At 36.4% G+C, this 20,108-nt stretch overlaps 1 protein-coding gene and 1 long non-coding RNA gene across 4 annotated transcripts in view; one reads left to right on the top strand and one right to left on the bottom strand.

Moving 5' to 3' along the window:
* The window catches only part of TENM4 (teneurin transmembrane protein 4), a 3,006,191-nt gene that overhangs the window by 547,061 nt on the left and 2,439,022 nt on the right, over positions 1 to 20,108 (top strand). The window lies entirely within an intron of this gene.
* On the bottom strand, positions 6,378 to 18,219 carry LOC107967175 (uncharacterized). Its single transcript, XR_001707466.3, has 4 exons — positions 17,947 to 18,219; positions 15,522 to 15,598; positions 10,127 to 10,361; positions 6,378 to 6,715 (listed from the first exon to the last, which is right to left on the bottom strand). It is a non-coding gene; the product is annotated as an uncharacterized LOC107967175 (long non-coding RNA).

Raw genomic sequence — 20,108 nt, 5'->3', positions numbered from 1 at the left:
CCTTCCTCAGACAGATCTCTAGTTTGTCTGTCAAGTTCCTCTCCTCCCGCCACCATCATGGAGCAAGCCATCACGATTGCATGCTTTAATTACTGTAACAACTTTCTTCCACTATTGTTCCTTCCCATTCCAAGGTCAATTCTAGCCTCTCTCTACCTTGAATTCAGTTTTCCTTCCATAGAGAAATCCTTGCTCCCTTCATTGGATCATGCTTTTTCTCCCCTCTGAGCTTCCATCCAGCTCCTCTGTTTTTCCTTCCACTGCTAACACCTACTTTAGAATCCATGTACACATCACTAAATGCTCCCTCCTGAAATTTTTTGCTAACTCTTTTTCTTCTTTCCACTTGTAAATTCTGAGGAGGCCTATGGCTCAATCTTTGGTTCTCATGCTTTTTCCATCCTGCTTCTCTCCTTAGCTGATTTTTTTCTCAGTTTTATAGCTTTGAATTTCATATCAATGCCAATGACTTCCAAATTTATCTCCAGCCCCAAACTCTTACAAAAGCCATGGACTTGAACATATCATGACCTTTTTGGCATCTCAGTATACAATAGGCATCTCTAATTTATCATGTCCAAAAAAATACACTTATGATTTCCCATTCCATGATCAATAATCCATTCGTCTCTTATTCTCTGCCTCTGTAAAGGGCATCTTAGTTTACCCAGTTGATCAGACCAAAGACCTAGGTGGCATTCTTATATCTTTGCTTTCCGTAACAACCAACCTCAAATTCATCAGCACATATTTTTGTCATCTAACTTCAAAATACATATCAATCTAACCACTTCTAACCAGATTCAAAACCAGCACTCTTTTCTAAGCATGATGTTAAAGAAGCCATCAATGCCTCTTTCTTTTTCTAATTCAATAGCCCTTTTAATTGTCTGTTTCCATGCTTGCCCCCTTTAATGCCTATATATTCCTGAGAAGGGTGTTTTTAAAAGGTAAATGATCGTGTCATTCACGAGCTTCAGACCTGCTACTGACTTCCCATCATCCTGGGATCAAAATCCAGACATTTTACTGTGGTCTCGAAGGCTCTACATTTGCTGGTCCCCATTTATCTCCCTGAAATCTTACCTTATACCACTCACTTCCACGCCACCTCTCTTCCAGCAACAAAGCTTTTGTTATTCTTAGAATCCTCCAAGCTCTTGTCTGTTTCAAAGCCTTTTAAATTGCTGTTTTATCTGCCTGGAATTGTATCCTCCCACTTCTCCATGTCTTACTCTTTCCTATCATTCTATTATCTATTAATATATCATTCCCTTGGGCTTTCTTTGCTTCCTCCAACATAAAAAACAAGTCCGTTAGTCCCGCCACATCCTGCTTTATTTTCTTCATAAAATTAATTTACATGCCTCATAAGGGCAGGGATTGTTAGTTTTATTCACTGAAAAATGCCTAGAACCCACTAGTATCTGTGACACATAGTAGATGCTCAACAAATATGGGATAAGTGAACAAAAAGCTTTATTATTATAAGTCATATTATTTGTTTGTTTTGTGGATGTCTCTTTCATTAGAAAGTAGGTTCTGTCTTACTTACATGTGCATTTCCAGTGCCTAAAACTATGCTTTGAATATAGTAGTCTCTCAAATAGTATTTGTCAAAATTATGAATAAATAGCCTTTCCCCATTGCTTCATTACTTTATTCCTAATTTTAAAAATACTTTCACTTTATTTTTTGATGTTAACATGCAACTAAACATTTTTTAAACTCTGTTGGCAAAACTGGATATCTACTGTTAAAAAAAAATCTGCAATGATCCTACACTGAAAAAAAAATTTTAGAGACAAAATTTGTTGAAGTATCTGAATGCTTTCTACTTCTCATGGAAAGACATAGGGAAAGTGACCACAAATTTGAAAATATCTGCTCTATACTGTGTCTGCCAATTGTCCTTGATTATAACAGAGGCCATTCATTTTTTTCATTTAAACTTATCATTGTTCCTTACCAAAAAGTAGCTTACTTTTATTAAAACTAGGAGACTTTGAAATGCTGAATTGTGAAATTCGGATGATAGGAAGGTTCTGCATGTCAGACCAATAATTCTTAAAACTGTCAAGCTTAGCACATCCAATTTATGTGTCACTTATGTCTAAATCCAGTGACCCATTTAGAATCATTGGCTGCCTATAAGCTGAATTAATTAATTAATTAATTAATTATTGAGTGGGAGTCTCACTCTATCGCTCAGGCTGGAGTGCAGTGGCACAATCTCAGCTCACTGCAACCTCTGCCGCCCGGGTTCAAGTGATTCTCCTGCCTCAGCCTCCTGAGTAGCTGGGATTACAGGCGCCTGCCACCACGCCCAGCTAATTTTTGTATTTTTAGTAGAGACGAGTTTTCACCATCTTGGCCAGGCTGGTCTTGAGCTCCTGACCTCGTGATTCACCCACCTTCGCCTCCCAAAGTGCTGGGATTACAGGCATGAGCTACTGTGCCTGGATTAAATTATTTATTTTTGAAGATAAAATTTTATTTTGAAAGAGAAACTGCCTGTGAAAGTTTAGCATATTAAATAGGGTTCTTTTTAGGTAAATTGTAATAAATGGTTCCATTATTGCTATTTTATAAAAGAAATGCTATACAGTTAGTACACAAGTTGTGAAAGTCTGGGAGAATATTTTTGAAATAATATGTTTCAAAATTTCATTCACTACCTTCATGAATATCATTCTTAAGGCCATTTTATCACAGGTCCAAATGTACTATTAGAAAATGGGGGAGGGGGGAGGGATAGCGTTGGGAGATATACCTAATGCTAGATGACGAGTTAGTGGGTGCAGCGCACCAGCATGGCACATGTATACATATGTAGCCTGCACATTGTGCACATGTACCCTAAAACTTAAAGTATAATAATAATAAATAAACAAAAAAACAAAATATATTGCACTCTTGACTACAGAGCAGGCAAGTAGATAATAAATGAATATTCCATTTGATTATCACTATAGTGAGAAAATCTGATGTCAATCTAGTTATTTTGGTGTCCTCAGAAACAGAATTAGCATAGAAAATAGGTTATTGGGGTTCCGATAGATTTTGAATTTAACAATTTTGTGTGTGTGTGTCTCAGGAATAACAAGAATGAGTAAATGAGTAAAGAAATTGCCCAGGTAAAAATATCCAGATTCTAAATTGGCTTCCAGACTCGCTTAGGTTATCAATCCTAGCTGTATAAATGTTCCATATATGGTGGGAAAGCAGCTTGGGAACAACCTGTGTTTCGATGTTTGGTGGTGACCTCACCTGGTCTGCTGAGAATATGAAACAGCATGGTCACGTACTGGGGCAAGGCCCAGTGGGGAATTTCCTCTGCTCTGCTCCAGTCAAGACCTCCTGTCCCTATTACCAGCAAATAGGCAGCTATTCGCTTTCTCTTCTGCTTGCTTGACATGTCTTCATATACCCCATTATCACATTTAACATTGTCTAAAGTTCTTGATGAATGATAAATTTTATTATTATCAATCTAAAATCACATTTTTCACCTTTTCTGAGAATCTAGGAAGGTTCCTGTCATATACAGTTACTCAATAAATTATTTGATAAATTGTATTTTCTTGCTAGAGTTCATTATACTGGAGAAAAAAATAAAACATTTGAATTCCATTTTTAAGTAGCATTAAGGAAAGCTCATTAGAATATAATAATCTGTGTTACGTAAGTAAAAAGGTAAGGCACATAAATTCAGTTTCCTTGGACTTTGAAGAAAAATGTGCATTTTTTTTTTTTTTTTTTTGCATAGCAGATTGAAAAGGCATGTTTCTAGTAACATCTAATAAGACAAAATGCCTATATCCTTGTAAACCAGGACTCTTAAAAAGTGTTTTGGACTAATGTTTGCTAGAGAGAATTTAGGGTGGATTAATTCTGTTGAAGACAGGATTTAGGATTATACTTCAGTTAATTGTGATTTTACTTGCTTTTCACTTGTTACACATAGGAATTTTTTAAATATTCAATAAAACGATGTTTCTGATAGTCCTTTGGAAGCTGATTTGCTTGTCTGGGGGAATTTATTGTTATAATAATGTTCTATTTGATAATGTGAAAAGGGCTATTAAATAACAAAAGAAAGGTGATGAAGATTGAATGATTCTGGTTGTACATCAAATCGCTTTTACAATTAAATAAGCTATATTTTAAAATGTATAGTCCTAACCCATAGTAAATATATACTTGGTTGCAAATATTTTAAACTTTGAGAACTATAAATGAATTTGTAGGTGATATGATTTTTAATATTACCCCATATATATAATTTAGAAATGACTTTGTTCTTTTGTACATTTTATTTAGTATTCATTGATTCAACAAGATTTACTAGAAACCTAGAACTAGAGATATTAAAATGAACATTTATTGAGTTCCTAATATAATGGGATAGTCAAAATAGACATGTTTGTGTGTTTGCATTTCTTCAAATGTATTATTTTTATTAACATTTAGATAAAAACAAAAGCCAATTCAGAGGGGTATCATGTCCAATATTATAAAATGTATTAAACTGGTAGAGGTAGGATAACACACACACACCCCCACCCCCACCCCCACACACACACACACACGTCATCTTATTAAAGGAACATGATGTTTAAGTAAATGAGCAACTGAGCCTAGAACTATTCTTTCGGGATGAGAATCTCAACACTGCCAGTTTATAGGAGTGAGGACTTAGCCAGAATATTAAAATTATCTGTGTTTTGACTTCTATATTGTTACCCTACAGCTTAAAATTGCTCTTAGGAGTAAATGATTAAAACATGTGAAACACTCAGATTCACGTGTCACAAATTAAGTGCTCAATAAAAAGCTAGTTATTATTTTATGATACTTAGTGTTTTCCACTGCCCAATGGGTACAATTTGAAAGACTAGTGTTACATTTTTGCTAAGGCCTTGACATTGGTGGCTCTTTGTGTTCTCTCCTGCTCTCTATGTCTGGCCTAGACCCCTCACCTGGAATAGAGATAAGCATGTAAGCTAACAGTGCTTGCTAGCACTGTGACCTCAAGAAGCCTTCTTGCAAAGCCAGCAACTTGTGTGTGTATTTCCTTTCTAATATCCTCACTGGCATTTGAGAACAAGATATTAATCCCTGAATAATTAATTGCTAGTAATTTATTAGCAAGCAGTTTTAAACATGGAATTTTCTATTCTAACTTTTTTATTGGAAATCGAGGGGTTAGTGTAAAGGGAGTGTCAACTGAGAGCTTTAGTTTAGAAAATTTAATAATGAAGAATGACTTTTCAGATATAAAATCTGTAGGATTCTGGTGACTATCCGGATAAGCTTTGTGTCCATGGAGAATATTCATTACAAAGGTCATATAGTCAAACCCAATATATACGAATCTGGTTGTAGGTCATGCAACCACGAACAGATCTAACAGGAATGCCCAAGATATCAATGCCCAGAAGCAAAGGTCCAGCTGGGGTTAGAGATATGTCAAATTGCCTATGGTCACAAAATCGAATGTCCAACCCCATTTATGCTTGAGGAGAGAGAAAAGTTAGAATTTTCAGTGCTAGTTTTTAGTTCATTTCTTGTAAGGAACATTATTAAATTGAGCACTCTTAACCTCAGGTTATTAAAACAGAGGAAGTAGCAGATGGAAGGAAGGAAGAAAGGAAAAAGTGCATTGCACTACTACTCTAACCCCATTTATTGGAAAAATTTCACATGCGCTTATTCATTCCTAGTAGTAGAAGTAGTACATTCAAAATGGTTAATTCTTCTCTAACCTATTTTTGATAATTAACCTATCACTGGTTGAGAGGAAGGTGCAGAAATCAAAGAGCAAGATCAAGTCTCTGTGGGTTCTTTATTATCATATTCCCAATAAGTTTATTTATCTCCTGCTATGTGCCAGATGCTTTTCTAGACCTTGGAGATACAATAGTAAATATATGAGAAAGCACTGACAAAAGAGGCTTCCATTTTGTTATTATTAATAATTATTATTGTCATTATTATTTAATGCAACCCTTCAAATACATTTTTCCTTCCATTTTTATTTAACTGAAAAGTATCCTGAAATTACAAGGTGAAATACTTTAAAATAGCAGATACTATTGACAACAATGTGAACTTGAGTCTTCTAAATACATTGTATTGCAAAGTAAATAAATAAGTTAATTAAATACTGAAGCCAATATTTGCATCTGCTATTCATGGCTCCTATTTCAGATCTGTGTCTACATCAAAATGCCCATCTTTTTTTCATTTACAGTACTAATATTTTAGAAGGAAATATTACAAATTTGAACATGCTTCTATATTAACACATTATTATTATTATTATTATTATTATTATTATTATTAGAGATGCAATCTTGCTCTGTCACCCAGGCTGGAGTGCAGCAGCGCGATCTTGGCTACACTGCAACCTCTGCCACCTGGGTTCAAGCGATTCTTCTGCCTCAGCCTCCTGCGTAGCTGAGATTACAGGCACGCACCACCACGCCCAGCTAATTTTTGTATTTTAGCAGAGACAGGGTTTCACCATGTTGGCCAGGCTCGTCTCAAACTCCTGACCTCAAGTGATCCACGCACCTTGGCCTCCCAAAGTGCTGGGATTACAGGCATGAGCCACTGCAGCTGGCCAAATTTTTATGTTTTTTAGTTTGCAGCTCTTTATGTGATTTTTCTCTGTGACAAAGCATTCCAGTAAAGAAAGAGAGAGGATTCCCTATAAAAGAAAAAGAAAACGTTTTCAAGTAAAATGGCTCTACTTTCCAGTATCACCTACCTTAGCAAGTTTTTAATATGTGTATACCATTAGACAAGATTTTTTTTAAATTAGCCTCAATCTTCATATTTTTAATTAGCAAAAAAAGTAATACCTACCCTACAGGATTAAATATGAAAATCTGGCATTGCTTAAATTTTGATATGGTGGTTAAGGAGAATCAATACTGACTAAAAGGCCAGCCTATAAGCCAATATGTTGTGAAAGAACTTTTGAAATGATAAGACTTATGGAATTTTGTAATCTAGAAGATAACTTAAAATTCAGATGGACTAATGTTATGTTCCATGCATGAATAATCCTAAGTGGGTAGATCTATTGTGAAAAGTAGTTTGATAGAATGGAAAATCAGTCAACTGAGAGTAGAGACCTGAGTTCTAGTTCCAAACCTGGATGCCCTTAGCATATTCATTTTTCCCTCGAGGAAGTTTCTCTTCATATCTAAGAAAAGACTGGATTAACTCTCCAAAGCCTGACAAACAGGTCTAAGAGTCTGTCATCTGCTCTCATGTTTTCATTTCTGTTTCCTTCAGCCTTTCTTCATCATGTATATACCTGAATAAATGTCTCACTCTTTAATATATTTTCCTTGATTATAAAAGTATTTTTCTGTTCCTTAATTTAATATTGTTGTAACATAGCTGATGTATAGTTGACAATAAACAAACAATAACTGTAGAAAAATTATTTTATTATTGCTTTCATTGTTATTGTTTTTAAGAAACAAGAAAAATCACGATGGAGGGTTCATTTAGATTTTTAGGGTTATATGAGTTAATGTAGATAGAGATTTTAGGGCAGCAATAGGTACATAGTAAGCCATCAGTATTAGCTATTATTTGTGTTAGTATTAGATTGAGTAATACTTTAAATACTTTATTATTTTTGATAAAATATAGACTTATGTTTTTAGTTATCTAAGACATTTTAATTAGGGAAGTTTGAAAAAATAGAAATAGGTGAAAAAACAAGAATAAAATAAACATTATTAATATCCCCACCAATCAAGGATAGCATCTATTAATAGCTTGCTGTGTGCCATTCTATATTTTTCTATGTACAGATATACTCAGAAACACACAACCAAATTTTTATAAACTATTTTGAAACCAAATTGTATTTTTACTTAAAATATGAGTAGTCATCATCATTGAATATTATTTTCTAGGCAATTTTTGTGGCTACATGTTATTTTATTGAGGAGTTGTATCATAACTTACTTTACTAGAGTCTTATTATACCATTAGATTGCTTCGAATTTTTAAATTTAATAATGCCCTAACAAATATATTTGTATGTGTGTGTTTATTTCTGTGTATTTGTGTGTACATATGCATCTATGTACACATATATTTCTGGTTATTTCCTTGGGGTAAAAATGCAGAAACAGAATTGAATGGTCAAAAGGTAGGCACCTATTGAAGGTACACTTTTTGAAATAAAATAATTGGAATGCTCACACATTATAATCAAAAGTACAGAAATTTCCCCCAGTTTCTCATAAATTATTCTTCCCAACTAACATGAGAGAACAGAATCGTGCACATCTCAGCTGTATGTGCAATTTCTGTACCAAAGGAAACATTAGACGTTTTCTAGAATGTCCTGAACAATGTGAAGGTTAAATAAGCAAGTATAGAAAGTAAGTTTTGGGTTAGAACCATGAATCCCAGATACATAATAATAGGGTAAATTCAGAGGAAGCCTAAATATAAAGATAAATAGGACCACGAATTAAAATCACATGATTAAGGCAATTTATGTTGTTCTCAGTTAAAATTTACCAAGTCTCTACAAAGTAGAATCAATAACCAAAGAAGCATTCACATTTTGAACAACACTTGAAATTAGACACAATTTTCAATTTAATTACTTTGTATTATGGACTCATTTGCACCCCTCACTTCATATGTTGAAGTTCTAACTCTTGATGTAACTGTATTGGAGATACAGCCTTTAGGAAGGTAATTAAGATTAAATGAAGTGATAAAAGTGGGCCCTTAATAGCCTAATCCTGTAGAGCTCATGTCCTTATAAAAACAGGAGGAGACACCCAAGATTTCTGTCTCTCTCTGTGCACAGCAAGGCAAGGTCATGCGAGGGCATCACTAGAAGGCAGCTAACTGCAAGCCAGGAATAGATTCCTCCCCAGAAACCTAATCTGCTGGCAGCTTGACTTGGGACTTCCAGCCTCCAAAACTGTGAGAAAATGTTTCTGGTGGTGTTTAAGCCACCCAGAAGGTGATATTGTTATAGCAGTCTGACTAATACCTACACTTTGTAAGATCTGTCTATAAGCTCAACTACAATAAAACAAACAAAATTTCACCAGAAACCCCCTCCCTTTTTTTTCACCTGAAGGAATACTATAAGTTGTATATAAGAAAATGCAAGCAGACTAGAATAACCATGTAACCATGGCACTAGTTCACAGGAACAGAAGACCTTCCCATAGCTGAATATCCTGCTTTTCATAAGGACATCTCAAGGAAGGTGTTATTATCAACTGGACCTTTTGGTGGATGCTGTTAAGAACAAGCACCCAGATTCCTCTTTCATTAAAAACATGTTGCTCTAGCTCTGGTGAGCTGTCAGGCAACAGCCTTCAGCTATCAGCTTCTTCAGGGATTGCTTGGGCTGCAGAGGGTTGCCTCACTCAAAATCAAGTCTTGTCCCAGCATGGCCCAATTTGAGTGACTAACCCACCAGGAATATAAAGGCCTGGTCATCAAATCCTACCTTGAGATAATTTATAGGGGCTATTCTAGCTCCACACCTCTCTATTTGGTAGGCAGAGGCTGTAGTTGGTCACGTTGCAGCTTGACTTCTCCTTCTGTCAAATTCTGCTTCCCACCCATCCCTTCCACAGGTGCTGTTCCCAAGGGCACACTTAAATAAATATCCTGCATGCTAAATTCCATTACAGAGTTTGCTTCCCTGGGATCCCCACCAGTGGTAGAAAGTGGTTAGAAAAAGGTTACAATAATATTGGCAGGTGCTATAATTGCATCACTGCCTGATTGTCTTTACTTAAAATGTCCCTGAGAGGGAATCTGTGCCCTTTATGCTAAGCCAATTGGCTCACAAAACCAGGCAGACCTAGCAATTGCGGCATAAGACCATATTAGTCTAAAATTTTCCCCTCTAGTTGTATAAAATATGTAAGAAATCAATAATAAATGTATTTCGTTTTAAGTAAACTCTTCTTATTAGTTTACTATGTATTATTCTTATTCAAAAAGTAGACTCTATTCTCAACTTGATGTACATATAATACAAGTTATACTTAGATATCCAATAATTTAAAGTTCAAATTGCTGTTGAGATTTTTCAAATAGGTGTGGTACTCACAAAGTAAATAATCCTATTCACTTATATTTTCTGTTGGACTGGAATTCTTGTGGTCAGTTTTCTTCATTTAGCATGGTTATCTTCTTCTCCCTTCCAGCATCAGGTCCTGCTTCCCCCTACACCCAACAGACAGTTCTTCCCATCTTTCCCAGGTCTCCAAATCCAGGTTTTGACACTTTCCTTCTATGTGACATTGAGAAGGTCACTCAATTTCTCTGAGCCATAGTTTCCCCTTCTGAAAAACAGGAAAAACCTGTTTAAATGTGATAGCTATGATATAAATTAAATGAGATAACACATGGAAAACACAGAACATAATACCCAATACATACTAGGGATGTAGTAATTTGTTTTTCTCTGTGTCTTGCTATGAGAGAAGCTATGAGAAAGTCTGTAAGAAAAGAAAAACCATCAGACCCGTGACAAACAAATGGTAGATGTATTGAGATGGGAGCAATCTTTCTTATTTTTAAAAGTTCAGTTCACTTATGGGACACTACTATGTGCTAGGTGTATAATGACATAGAAGATAAACTCTCTTGACTCAAGTACCTTGCTCTCTACTGGGGTATTACAGACAAGAAAATGGTTTTAAATAAGAATGGAATGGTGACTGCATTTGTAGGAAGAATGAAGTAGAACAGTGCTTTCCTTTATTCAAAGCTATGTTTCTTAAAAACAGTAACAACACACAGAGGCAGAGCTACGTTGCCACCCTGTATTTACACAAAGACAGTGTTGACTATAGGCATAAGACTTGCTTCCAAAACCAGAGTGCTACTTCCAGCACTAATATAAAGGCTCAACCAAGGGAAATGGTAAGTTATCTCTAATCTTCAAGCGTAGCCCCCAATTAAAACACCTAGCATTTCCAAGTCTGACACAACACGTCTTTGTAGTGCTGTTAATAATGGACAAATTCGTTGGCTCACACCTGTAATCCTAGCACTTTGGGAGGCTGAGGCAAGTGGATTGCCTGAGCTCAGGAGTTCAAGACTGCCCTGGCCAACATGGTGAAACCCTGTGTCTACTAAAAATACAAAAAATTAACTGGGCGTGGTGGCACGTGACTGTAATCCCAGCTACTCAGGAGGCTGAGGCATGAGAATTGCTTGAACCCAGGAGGTGGAGGGTGCAGTGAGCCAAGATCGTGCCACTGCACTCCAGCCTGGGTGACAGAGTGAAACTCCATCTCAAAAATAATAATAATAATAGTGAACAAATTATGGCAAGAAAATATGCATTTAAGTGGTGGCTTTCATGTAACAGGACTTGTTGCAAATTGAAGGGGAAAGGGGTATATCTTTATGAAATATTACTCCAAAAACACCCACTACTTTGTGACAAATGCAAATTTATATACCTATTACTTGGACTCCTTACCCCACCTTCATTGCAAAGGAGTTACTTTTAAATAAATAAACAGCTCAATGAGTGTCATTGATTCAACATAGTTTTCTGAGCATCTCTTGTCTTTGAAATGGACAAAACTGTCAATTGCCTGCATTATTTTCTTTTTGTGCTGTGAAAAACAATGCAATTATACAGTATGGTATACAGTATTATTTCTATGAGGAAAAAAATAACTTAGAAGAGATTAGCCCTGGCTTTTGATAGAATAACACTCTTTGGGATTCGATATAGCTTGCAGGTAATAAAAGTAAGGTCTTCTTTGATTTATCACCAGGAATAAAAGAGAAAAATACCAAACCGAAAAAGAGGAAGTTGGGACAGGAAGCATTTTGTCAGAAGACAGAAAGCAATACACTTAGTATAAGGAAATAAAATGGAATTGAATGAATGAAGGAAAGGAGAAGGCAAGGGCAGAGTATTGAATATGTGCTTAGCACTTTACATTTATTCTCCTATTTACTCATTACAACAGCCTACAGATAAAGAACCTGAGGCTCTGAAGATTTAAGTTGCGTGCTCAAGCTGGCCCAGTTAGTAAAGAAAGATTAGAGTTTGAGCCCAAATCTTCCACAATCCAAGCATTGTGCTTATTCTCCTTAAATGTGCCAGATTTCTCAAAAATCTCCATTTGTTTATCACAATCCTTCCATTGATCACTCTGAAGCAAATCCATCATATGTAGCAGCTTGAGTATCTGTGGCTTCAATGTTTACTGTCATCTTCACCATGCAGTGAGAAACATCATGGTTAAAATAGAGAAGAAAATTAACAAGCCTAATTTTGCAACCTACTCATCTGACAAAGGGCTAATATCCAGAATCTACAATGAACTCAAACAAATTTACAAGAAAAAAACAACCCATCAAAAAGTGGGCAAAGGATATGAACAGACACTTCTCAAAAGAAGACATTTATGCAGCCAAAAACCACATGAGAAAATGCTCATCATCACTGGCCATCAGAGAAATGCAAATCAAAACCACAATGAGATACCATCTCACACCAGTTAAAATGGCGATCATTAAAAAGTCAGGAAACAACAGGTGCTGGAGAGGATGTGGAGAAATAGGAACACTTCTACACTGTTGGTGGGACTGTAAACTAGTTCAACCATTGTGGAAGTCAGTGTGGCGATTCCTCAGGGATCTAGAACTAGAAATACCATTTGACCCAGCCATCCCATTACTGGGTATATACCCAAAGGATTATAAATCATGCTGCTATAAAGACACATGCACAAGGATGTTTATTGCAGCACTATTCACAATAGCAAAGACTTGGAACCAACCCAAATGTGCAACAATGATAGACTGGATTAAGAAAATGTGGCACATATACACCATGGAATACTATGCAGCCATAAAAAATGATGAGTTCATGTCCTTTGTAAGGACATGGATGAAACTGGAAACCATCATTCTCAGCAAATTATCTCAAGGACAAAAAACCAAGCACCACATGTTCTTACTCATAGGTGGGAATTGAACAATGAGAACACATGGACACAGGAAGGGGAACATCACACACCGGGTCCTGTTGTGGGGTGAGGGGAGGGGGGAGGGATAGCATTAGGAGATATACCTAATGCTAAATGACGAGTTAATGCGTGCAGCACACCAACATGGCACGTGTATACATATGTAACCTGCACGTTTTGCACATGTACCCTAAAACTTAAAGTATAATAATAAAATTAAAAAATAAACAAAAAAAACAACAAAAACAGAAAATAAGCCTAGCTTTGTGCTTTCATTGAAATCAAAGTTGATCTTTCCTAGACATAAAACCTCCCCATTTTCCCAGATTTCGGGTTCTCTTAAGTGGAAGGGCCGGGTACACAGTTTCTTCCCTCAGATGAAGCTAAAATAAAAGTTGACGTTATAAAAAAGAAAACAATTTAAAAATAAAAGAACAGCTGGAATCCCTGAGTGTGTGTATCAGCAGAGAGGAGAACTTGGAAGAAGCTTTCCAGACATTGGAAATAGCACAAGCAAAAGGACTGGGAGCAAGAGGGAACATCTCATGTTTGAGAAACTGGGGGAAGAGCATTTTACTTACAGCTAAATCTAATAGACGGATAATATAGTATTAAATCCAGTTTATGGCTACATAATCCTTGATGGTGTATATGTACCACATTTTCTTCACCCAATCCACTGTTGATAGCTCCTAGGTTGATTCCTTGTCTTTGCTATTGTGAATAGTGCTGCAATAAACATACAAGTGCAGCTGTCTTTTTGGTAGAACAACTTATTTCCTTTTGGATTTATACCCACTAATGGGATTGCTCAGTCGAATGGTTGTTCTGTTTTTAGTTCTTTGAAAAATCCCCAAAATGTTTTCCACATTGGCTGAACTTATTTACATTCCCACCACCAGTGTATAAGTGTTTCCTTTTCTCCGCACCCTCACCTGCAACTGTTCTTTTTTTGACTTTTTAATAATAGCAATTCTGACTGGTGTGAGATAGTATCTCATTGTGGTTCTAATTTGCATTTCTCTGATAATTAGTGATGTGGGCATTTTTTCATGTTTGCTGGCCACTGGCAAGGTGTCAAACTATATGAAGCCTAAAAGAAAATCTAGGGAACACCATTCTAGACATTGGCCTTGGGAAAGAATTTATTACTAAGTTCTCAAAAGCCATTTCACTGAAAATGAAAATTGACAAGCGGGACCTAATTAAATTAAAGAGCTTCTACACAGCAAGAGACTATCACAATAGTGACAACCTACAGAATGGGAGAGGATACTCAGAAACTGCATCTGACCAAGGTCTAATATTCAGAATCTGTAAGGAACTTAAACAACTGAACAAACAAAAACAAATAACCTCATTAAAAAGTGGGCAAAAGACATAAACAGATACTTCCCAGCTATTCTTTTAGATCTCCATTTTTAGCTTTCATCAGGATGAAAAGACCTGACTACATCAATTTTTTCCATTATCAGAAATTTAACGCACTAGATAGCTCTTCAAAAAATCATATATAACACAGTGGTAAGTTCTCATTTATTTATGTCAATTTTTAACTATGCTTACTTTACATAAGCTCCTCAAAAACAGACTACATATGTGTGTGTTATTTTCATACTTACCATTGCATCCCTAGGATGTAGATTTACTAAAAGCTTAAGTGAATGAATAGTAGATATGCAATAATGTTTTCTCTCTTTCCTTGAAAATATTCTACCATGGGAAAGCTTTGCTTCTTCCCTTTCTCTTAGTAACTGAATAACCTTGTGATGTATTAAAAAGGCCATGAACTTTGGCATACTTCCAGGTTTGAATCTTAGCTCTGCCACTTAATGTTTGATTTTGTGTAATTTATTTACTCTTGGAGCCTCTGATTACTCCTCCATTAAAATGGATATACATTTATATCTCACAGGTATGTTCCAACTCTTAGTGAAATATCAACAAATCATGTACAGTTAGCAAGTGTCAGTTCCCAAACTCAATGCCCATGTCTTCTTTCTCACAAATAAGGTTGGTAGATACGTAGGTGTTTGAATTGGAGATGCCCTTGCTGCCAGCAGAGCATAAACTGGCTTTCATATGCTCAAATTGACATGAGTTAATCAAATTTTACTTCCTCCTTGAAGTCATCCTGAGCTAAAAGTGATTGTTAGTTTAGTCACTGCCCATGGGCTCTTTTGTTAGAACCACAGGGTTTGTTATTTTATTTAACGAGTACTTTCCGTTTTTTGTTTAATTAACAATACCTGACACTCTACTAGGCTTTGTGGGGTAATTCAAAGGTGAGGTGGACACTGTGATTAATCTAACAGTCTACTGGCAGAGGCAATGGTGAAATAAAACAAAATACACTAATGAGAAAACTTAAATACATAATTATAGAAATCTTCTGTGTGTCAAGGTTACTGTATATCAGACACTGTGCAAGCATCACCGGGGGAAAAGGGAAATGCAAATGCAAAGTCATGTTAAAGTGCAAGGGGATGCCATGCGCTGTCGTACCTGCCGTGCCCAGGGAGCTGGAGGATTGTAGGTGTAGGTGTAGTCCTCACTTAAGGTCCTTCATAGGTTCTTGGAAACTGTTATTTGTAATGAAACAGTGTATAAAAAAGCCAATTTTACATAGGCTAATTGATACAAAGAATAGCTAAATTCCTACAGTCACAAAAATGTCACCAAACTTCTAAATAAAGCTAAAAATACTTGTAATATTAAGTATGGAAATAAATATGAGCTATACATACATTTAGGAAAGATTAATCAAAACAAGTAAGATAACCATATGCCTGCTTCAGTTCAGTGTGACAGGTGGCTGGAACCTACCCCTGTAGCTCAGGGTACAAGGCAGGAACTGACCCTGGACAGGATGCCATTCCATCTCAGGTTGCACACACACACTCACACTCAGACTGGGACAATTTAGACTACCAATTCACCAATAACATGCATATCTTTGTGGATTTGGAAGGAAACCAGAGTACGTGGGGAAAACCCACAAAGATATGTGGAAAACATGCCAACTGTACACACACAGTGACCCCGGCCAGGAATTGAATTTTTTCTATCAATGTTATAACAGAATGACATTTAACAAACTGATATATTTAAGGATCTGCTGTCTATGGAAGAGTTGAAGGAACTGAGGCTGATCAGAAACGGATAGATGAACTACCCAATAGAGACTTTGCCATTCATTCTATAAGCTTTCCATTTTTTTCCTAAAGCAATATGCTGATGTCAGAAGACTTTTAGCAAAAAAAATGACATGATCACATGCATATTTGATAAAGGCAAAGGTTGTCTCGCAAATGTTGTCTTCCTCTCAAAATTGTGTCTTCCATAAGCACAAGGAACACATTTTTTTTCCTGTGCATCTCCCTAAACATTTAAGAATGACAGGTATAGAATAATCTTCAACATATTAAACATAAGTTACACAGTAGGCAAACTAACATTTGAATTCCCAATATGACATAAGTTGTTAGATATAAGAAAACAAGGTATTAGTTACTTAAAGTACATGTAAGTAGAGCTCTCCAGGTCTGGAGAACTTTTATATAGATTCTGCCATTTGTTCTCATGATATTCCTCTAAATGGAATGGGAAAGGAGGGAGCCAAACATTAAATATGTACTTTGAAATCTTGATAGGCTGTATAGACGTGACTAACCTTGTAAGTACCCTTAAAAGTTGAGCTGTATGAAATCCAGGGCCCTCCTGGGTATCCTCAAGTCTGGTTCTGTCCAGTCACATTTTTCTATGTTTATACCTACAAGATCCTTTCTCTAAGATGAATGCTGATGTACCAACATCCTGAGCTAAAGAGTGCTCTAACTCCTGAACAGTTGATGCATTTTTTATCAAACTAAGTAATATCCATAAAATAAAGACATCAGTCTAGTAACAGTTTTTGTTTGTTTGTTTTTGTTTTGTTTTTACTAGTTCTGTTACCAACTCTTTCAATCTTTTTTTACTGTTCCATTTTAAAGGGACTGAAATAAATTTTTTTAAAAAATTTGGATTCAAGATGCTCCTATTTTGAGATGCACACCTTAAAATTCGAAAAAAACAATGTGAAAACTTGTCTTACATGGAGCAAAATGGTTTTAGAGCAAGGAGCATTAAATTCTCTCTCTCTTTGTCTCCCTCTCTTTTTATTCCTCTCTTTCTCTTATTCCTGTTCTTAAACTATGTCCACCTTCAATATATCATAACCCATAAGTGGGAGTGTCAGTGGTTCACATATCCTCCCAGAAGCAATTGTTAAGCACTTGTTATGTGAAAGTCGTTGTGATCAACACTTGAAATAGAGAAGATAAATTAGGCTTTGAGTTATGGAGAGAAACTTGGTATAAATTTCCTCTCTATCCAAAGGAACTGGCAGTGCTTAATTAAATTTCATGAAATGAAAACAGTAAGTACTAAAAATGGCAATAAGAATAAAGTTCACAAATTGAGTATTTGTTCTATATGACGGTTTTCAAAATGTGGTCCCTGACAAGCAGTGTCAGCAACATCTAGGAACATATTAGAAATGCAAGTCTTCAGGCTTCATTCCTTACTCACTAAATCAGAAATTCTTGGAGTGGGGCCTCACAGTTTTTTTTACAAGCCCTCAGTTGACCCTATTAGACACTAAAGTTTGAGAAGCACTTCTCAATGTTAAATAATTGTTATGTGTTATTTCATTTAACTCTTACAAACCTTATAGGGCAAACACTACCCTATTTTTGCATTAGTTTTCTATTGCCGCTTAAAGAATCACCCCAAAACCTAGTGACTTTGAAACAACAACAAAATTTGTTTTGTCATTATCCTTCATGATTCTTGGCATCAAGTGGCCTTGTGGTATATTCTCATTCAGCGTCTCTCATATGATCACAGTCAGGTGATAGTTGGGGCTGGAATGATTGGAGGGCTTGCTCACCAAGTCTGCGTCCAGGCTGGGAAGAATTAAGTAGCTGAAAGCTAAAAGAGCTGCAACTATTTAGGCATCTGTATTTTCTACGTAGTCTCTCCTTTACGGCAGTTCAGGATAGCTAGACTTTTAAGGCATTTCAAAATAAGAGTCTAGAGAGAAAAGAAAGAGAGAGAGAGAAGGGGGGAAAGGAAAGAAGGAAGGAAGGAGGGAGGGAGGGAGGAAGCAGAAGGAAGGAGGAAAGGAAGGAAGGAAGGAAGAAAAGGGAAGGGAAGGGAAGGAAGGAAAAGAGAGAGAGAAATGGAAGCTTTGTCAACTTTTATGACCCAGCCTTTGAATTTGCATGCCATCACAAAGGCCTACCCAGGTTGAAAGGGAGGGTTATAGAATCCACCTCTTGCTGAGAGAATTGGCAAGTTATGAGAAGAGATGGCAAACTAAAAATATTTCTGCACCCATCTTTAAAAATATAATCTGTTACAATCTCAATTTTTCAGCTGAGAAAATGAAGTTGGAGTGAGGTTAAACAATTTGCCCAAGATTTCACAGTTAGTGAATGGTAGAATAGAGATTGAAGCTTACAATCTTTATTGACATGTAATTCTGGTTTTCATACTGTAACTTTCAGACAAGTGCAGAAGGAGCATTTTACGTGAGTTATCTCTTTGTTTTTTCTAATGGCCTGTTGAGATCTATAGGATTGCCATTCCTATTTTACAGATAAGAAAACTGAGGCTTAGCTAAATTAAATAACTTACCCACATTGGCATACCTAATAATTTGTGATGTCAAGATTTGAATACAGGTGGTATTAGTCCAAAGCATACATTCAGTCATGGCATTTTACTGATGATTTCTGTTATCATTATTCATATATTATAACAATGTATTTTTGTGATGTGTTTTAGCATTTTAGTTTTCTTCTCTATATTATCTGCCTATCCCAAGGTATAAAATAATAATTATGTATTACTCCTATGATGTAAAATAAATAAATCTTACTTAAAATACTACATCCTTACGCTGAATTTGAGGTAGTACCACCTATACTGAAAAGAATTGAAAGACGACTGTGGTGTCTTAGTATAGGAAGAAAGGCAGGAAGGTGAAAAAGACAATAAGGGATAGTTGAGGAAAGATGAGATTAGTTCGAGTGTGGTGGCTCACGCCTGTAATCCCAACACTTTGGGAGGCCAAGGCAGGTGGATCACTGGAGGTCAGGAGTTCGAGACCAGCCTGGCCAACATGGCAAAACCCTGTCTCTACTAAAAATACAAAAATTAGCCGGGTATGATGGTGCATGTCTGTAGTCCCAGCTACTCGGGAGGCTGAGGCAGGAGAATCACCTGAACCTGGGAGGTGGAGGTTGCAGTGAGCTGAGATCACACCACTATACTCCAGCCTGGGTGACAGAACGAGACTCCGTCTCAAAAAGAAAACAAACAAAAGATGAGATTAATTAAGGACAAAACTGTTGTCTTTAATTGTGTGAATATTGGTCATGGAGAAGAATGTAAACTTATTTTGTGTAACTCTCAAGACAGAGGAAAAAAAACCCCACACCCAATTCTTAAATACTGCAGGTAGGCAGACTCCTGCCCAGGACAAAGCAATTTACAATGATGAGGAGTTTCTGACAATCCACTGGACTCCTAAAGGGGAAATCTGTTTCCTGTGCTGAAAGTATTGGAGATGGGGACAGCTGGCCAGCAATTGCAAATATTGCAGAACTTTCTACACTAGGAAAGTTGTCAAAGGTGGTGGCATGTTTGATTGCTTCTAATTCTAAGATTCTGAGATCATTGGGAAATTTATTGAGGATACACAATAGAATTAACTTTTCAAAGGGCAGTGCTGGATACTTACCAGGTGTCTTCTCAGGCTTATGTGAGCATTAGAGACCCTTGAGACAATCATAGTGCATACTGGGAGTTTACTAAGAAGAAGACAGAAGAAAAGCTATGGCTTGCTGGCAGGACTGTGTCAAGCCTTTCTCTCCGTGGCAGTCAAGGCAGCACTTTAGCCATCCAGAAGCTGTCTTTTTCCCAGAGGATAACTTCTGGTCCAAAGAAGCAAGCTCCACATTGGTGGGTATAGGGCTGCCATGGCTTAGTAGTTCTGTATCCCAGAAAGTCAAATATCTCTTTTAACACTCCATAGGAATAGCTTCT

The sequence above is a fragment of the Pan troglodytes genome, chromosome 9, assembly GCF_028858775.2.
Source record: "Pan troglodytes isolate AG18354 chromosome 9, NHGRI_mPanTro3-v2.0_pri, whole genome shotgun sequence".
NCBI classification, from domain to species: Eukaryota; Metazoa; Chordata; class Mammalia; order Primates; family Hominidae; genus Pan; species Pan troglodytes.
This window is presented reverse-complemented; position numbering and strand designations above follow the sequence as displayed.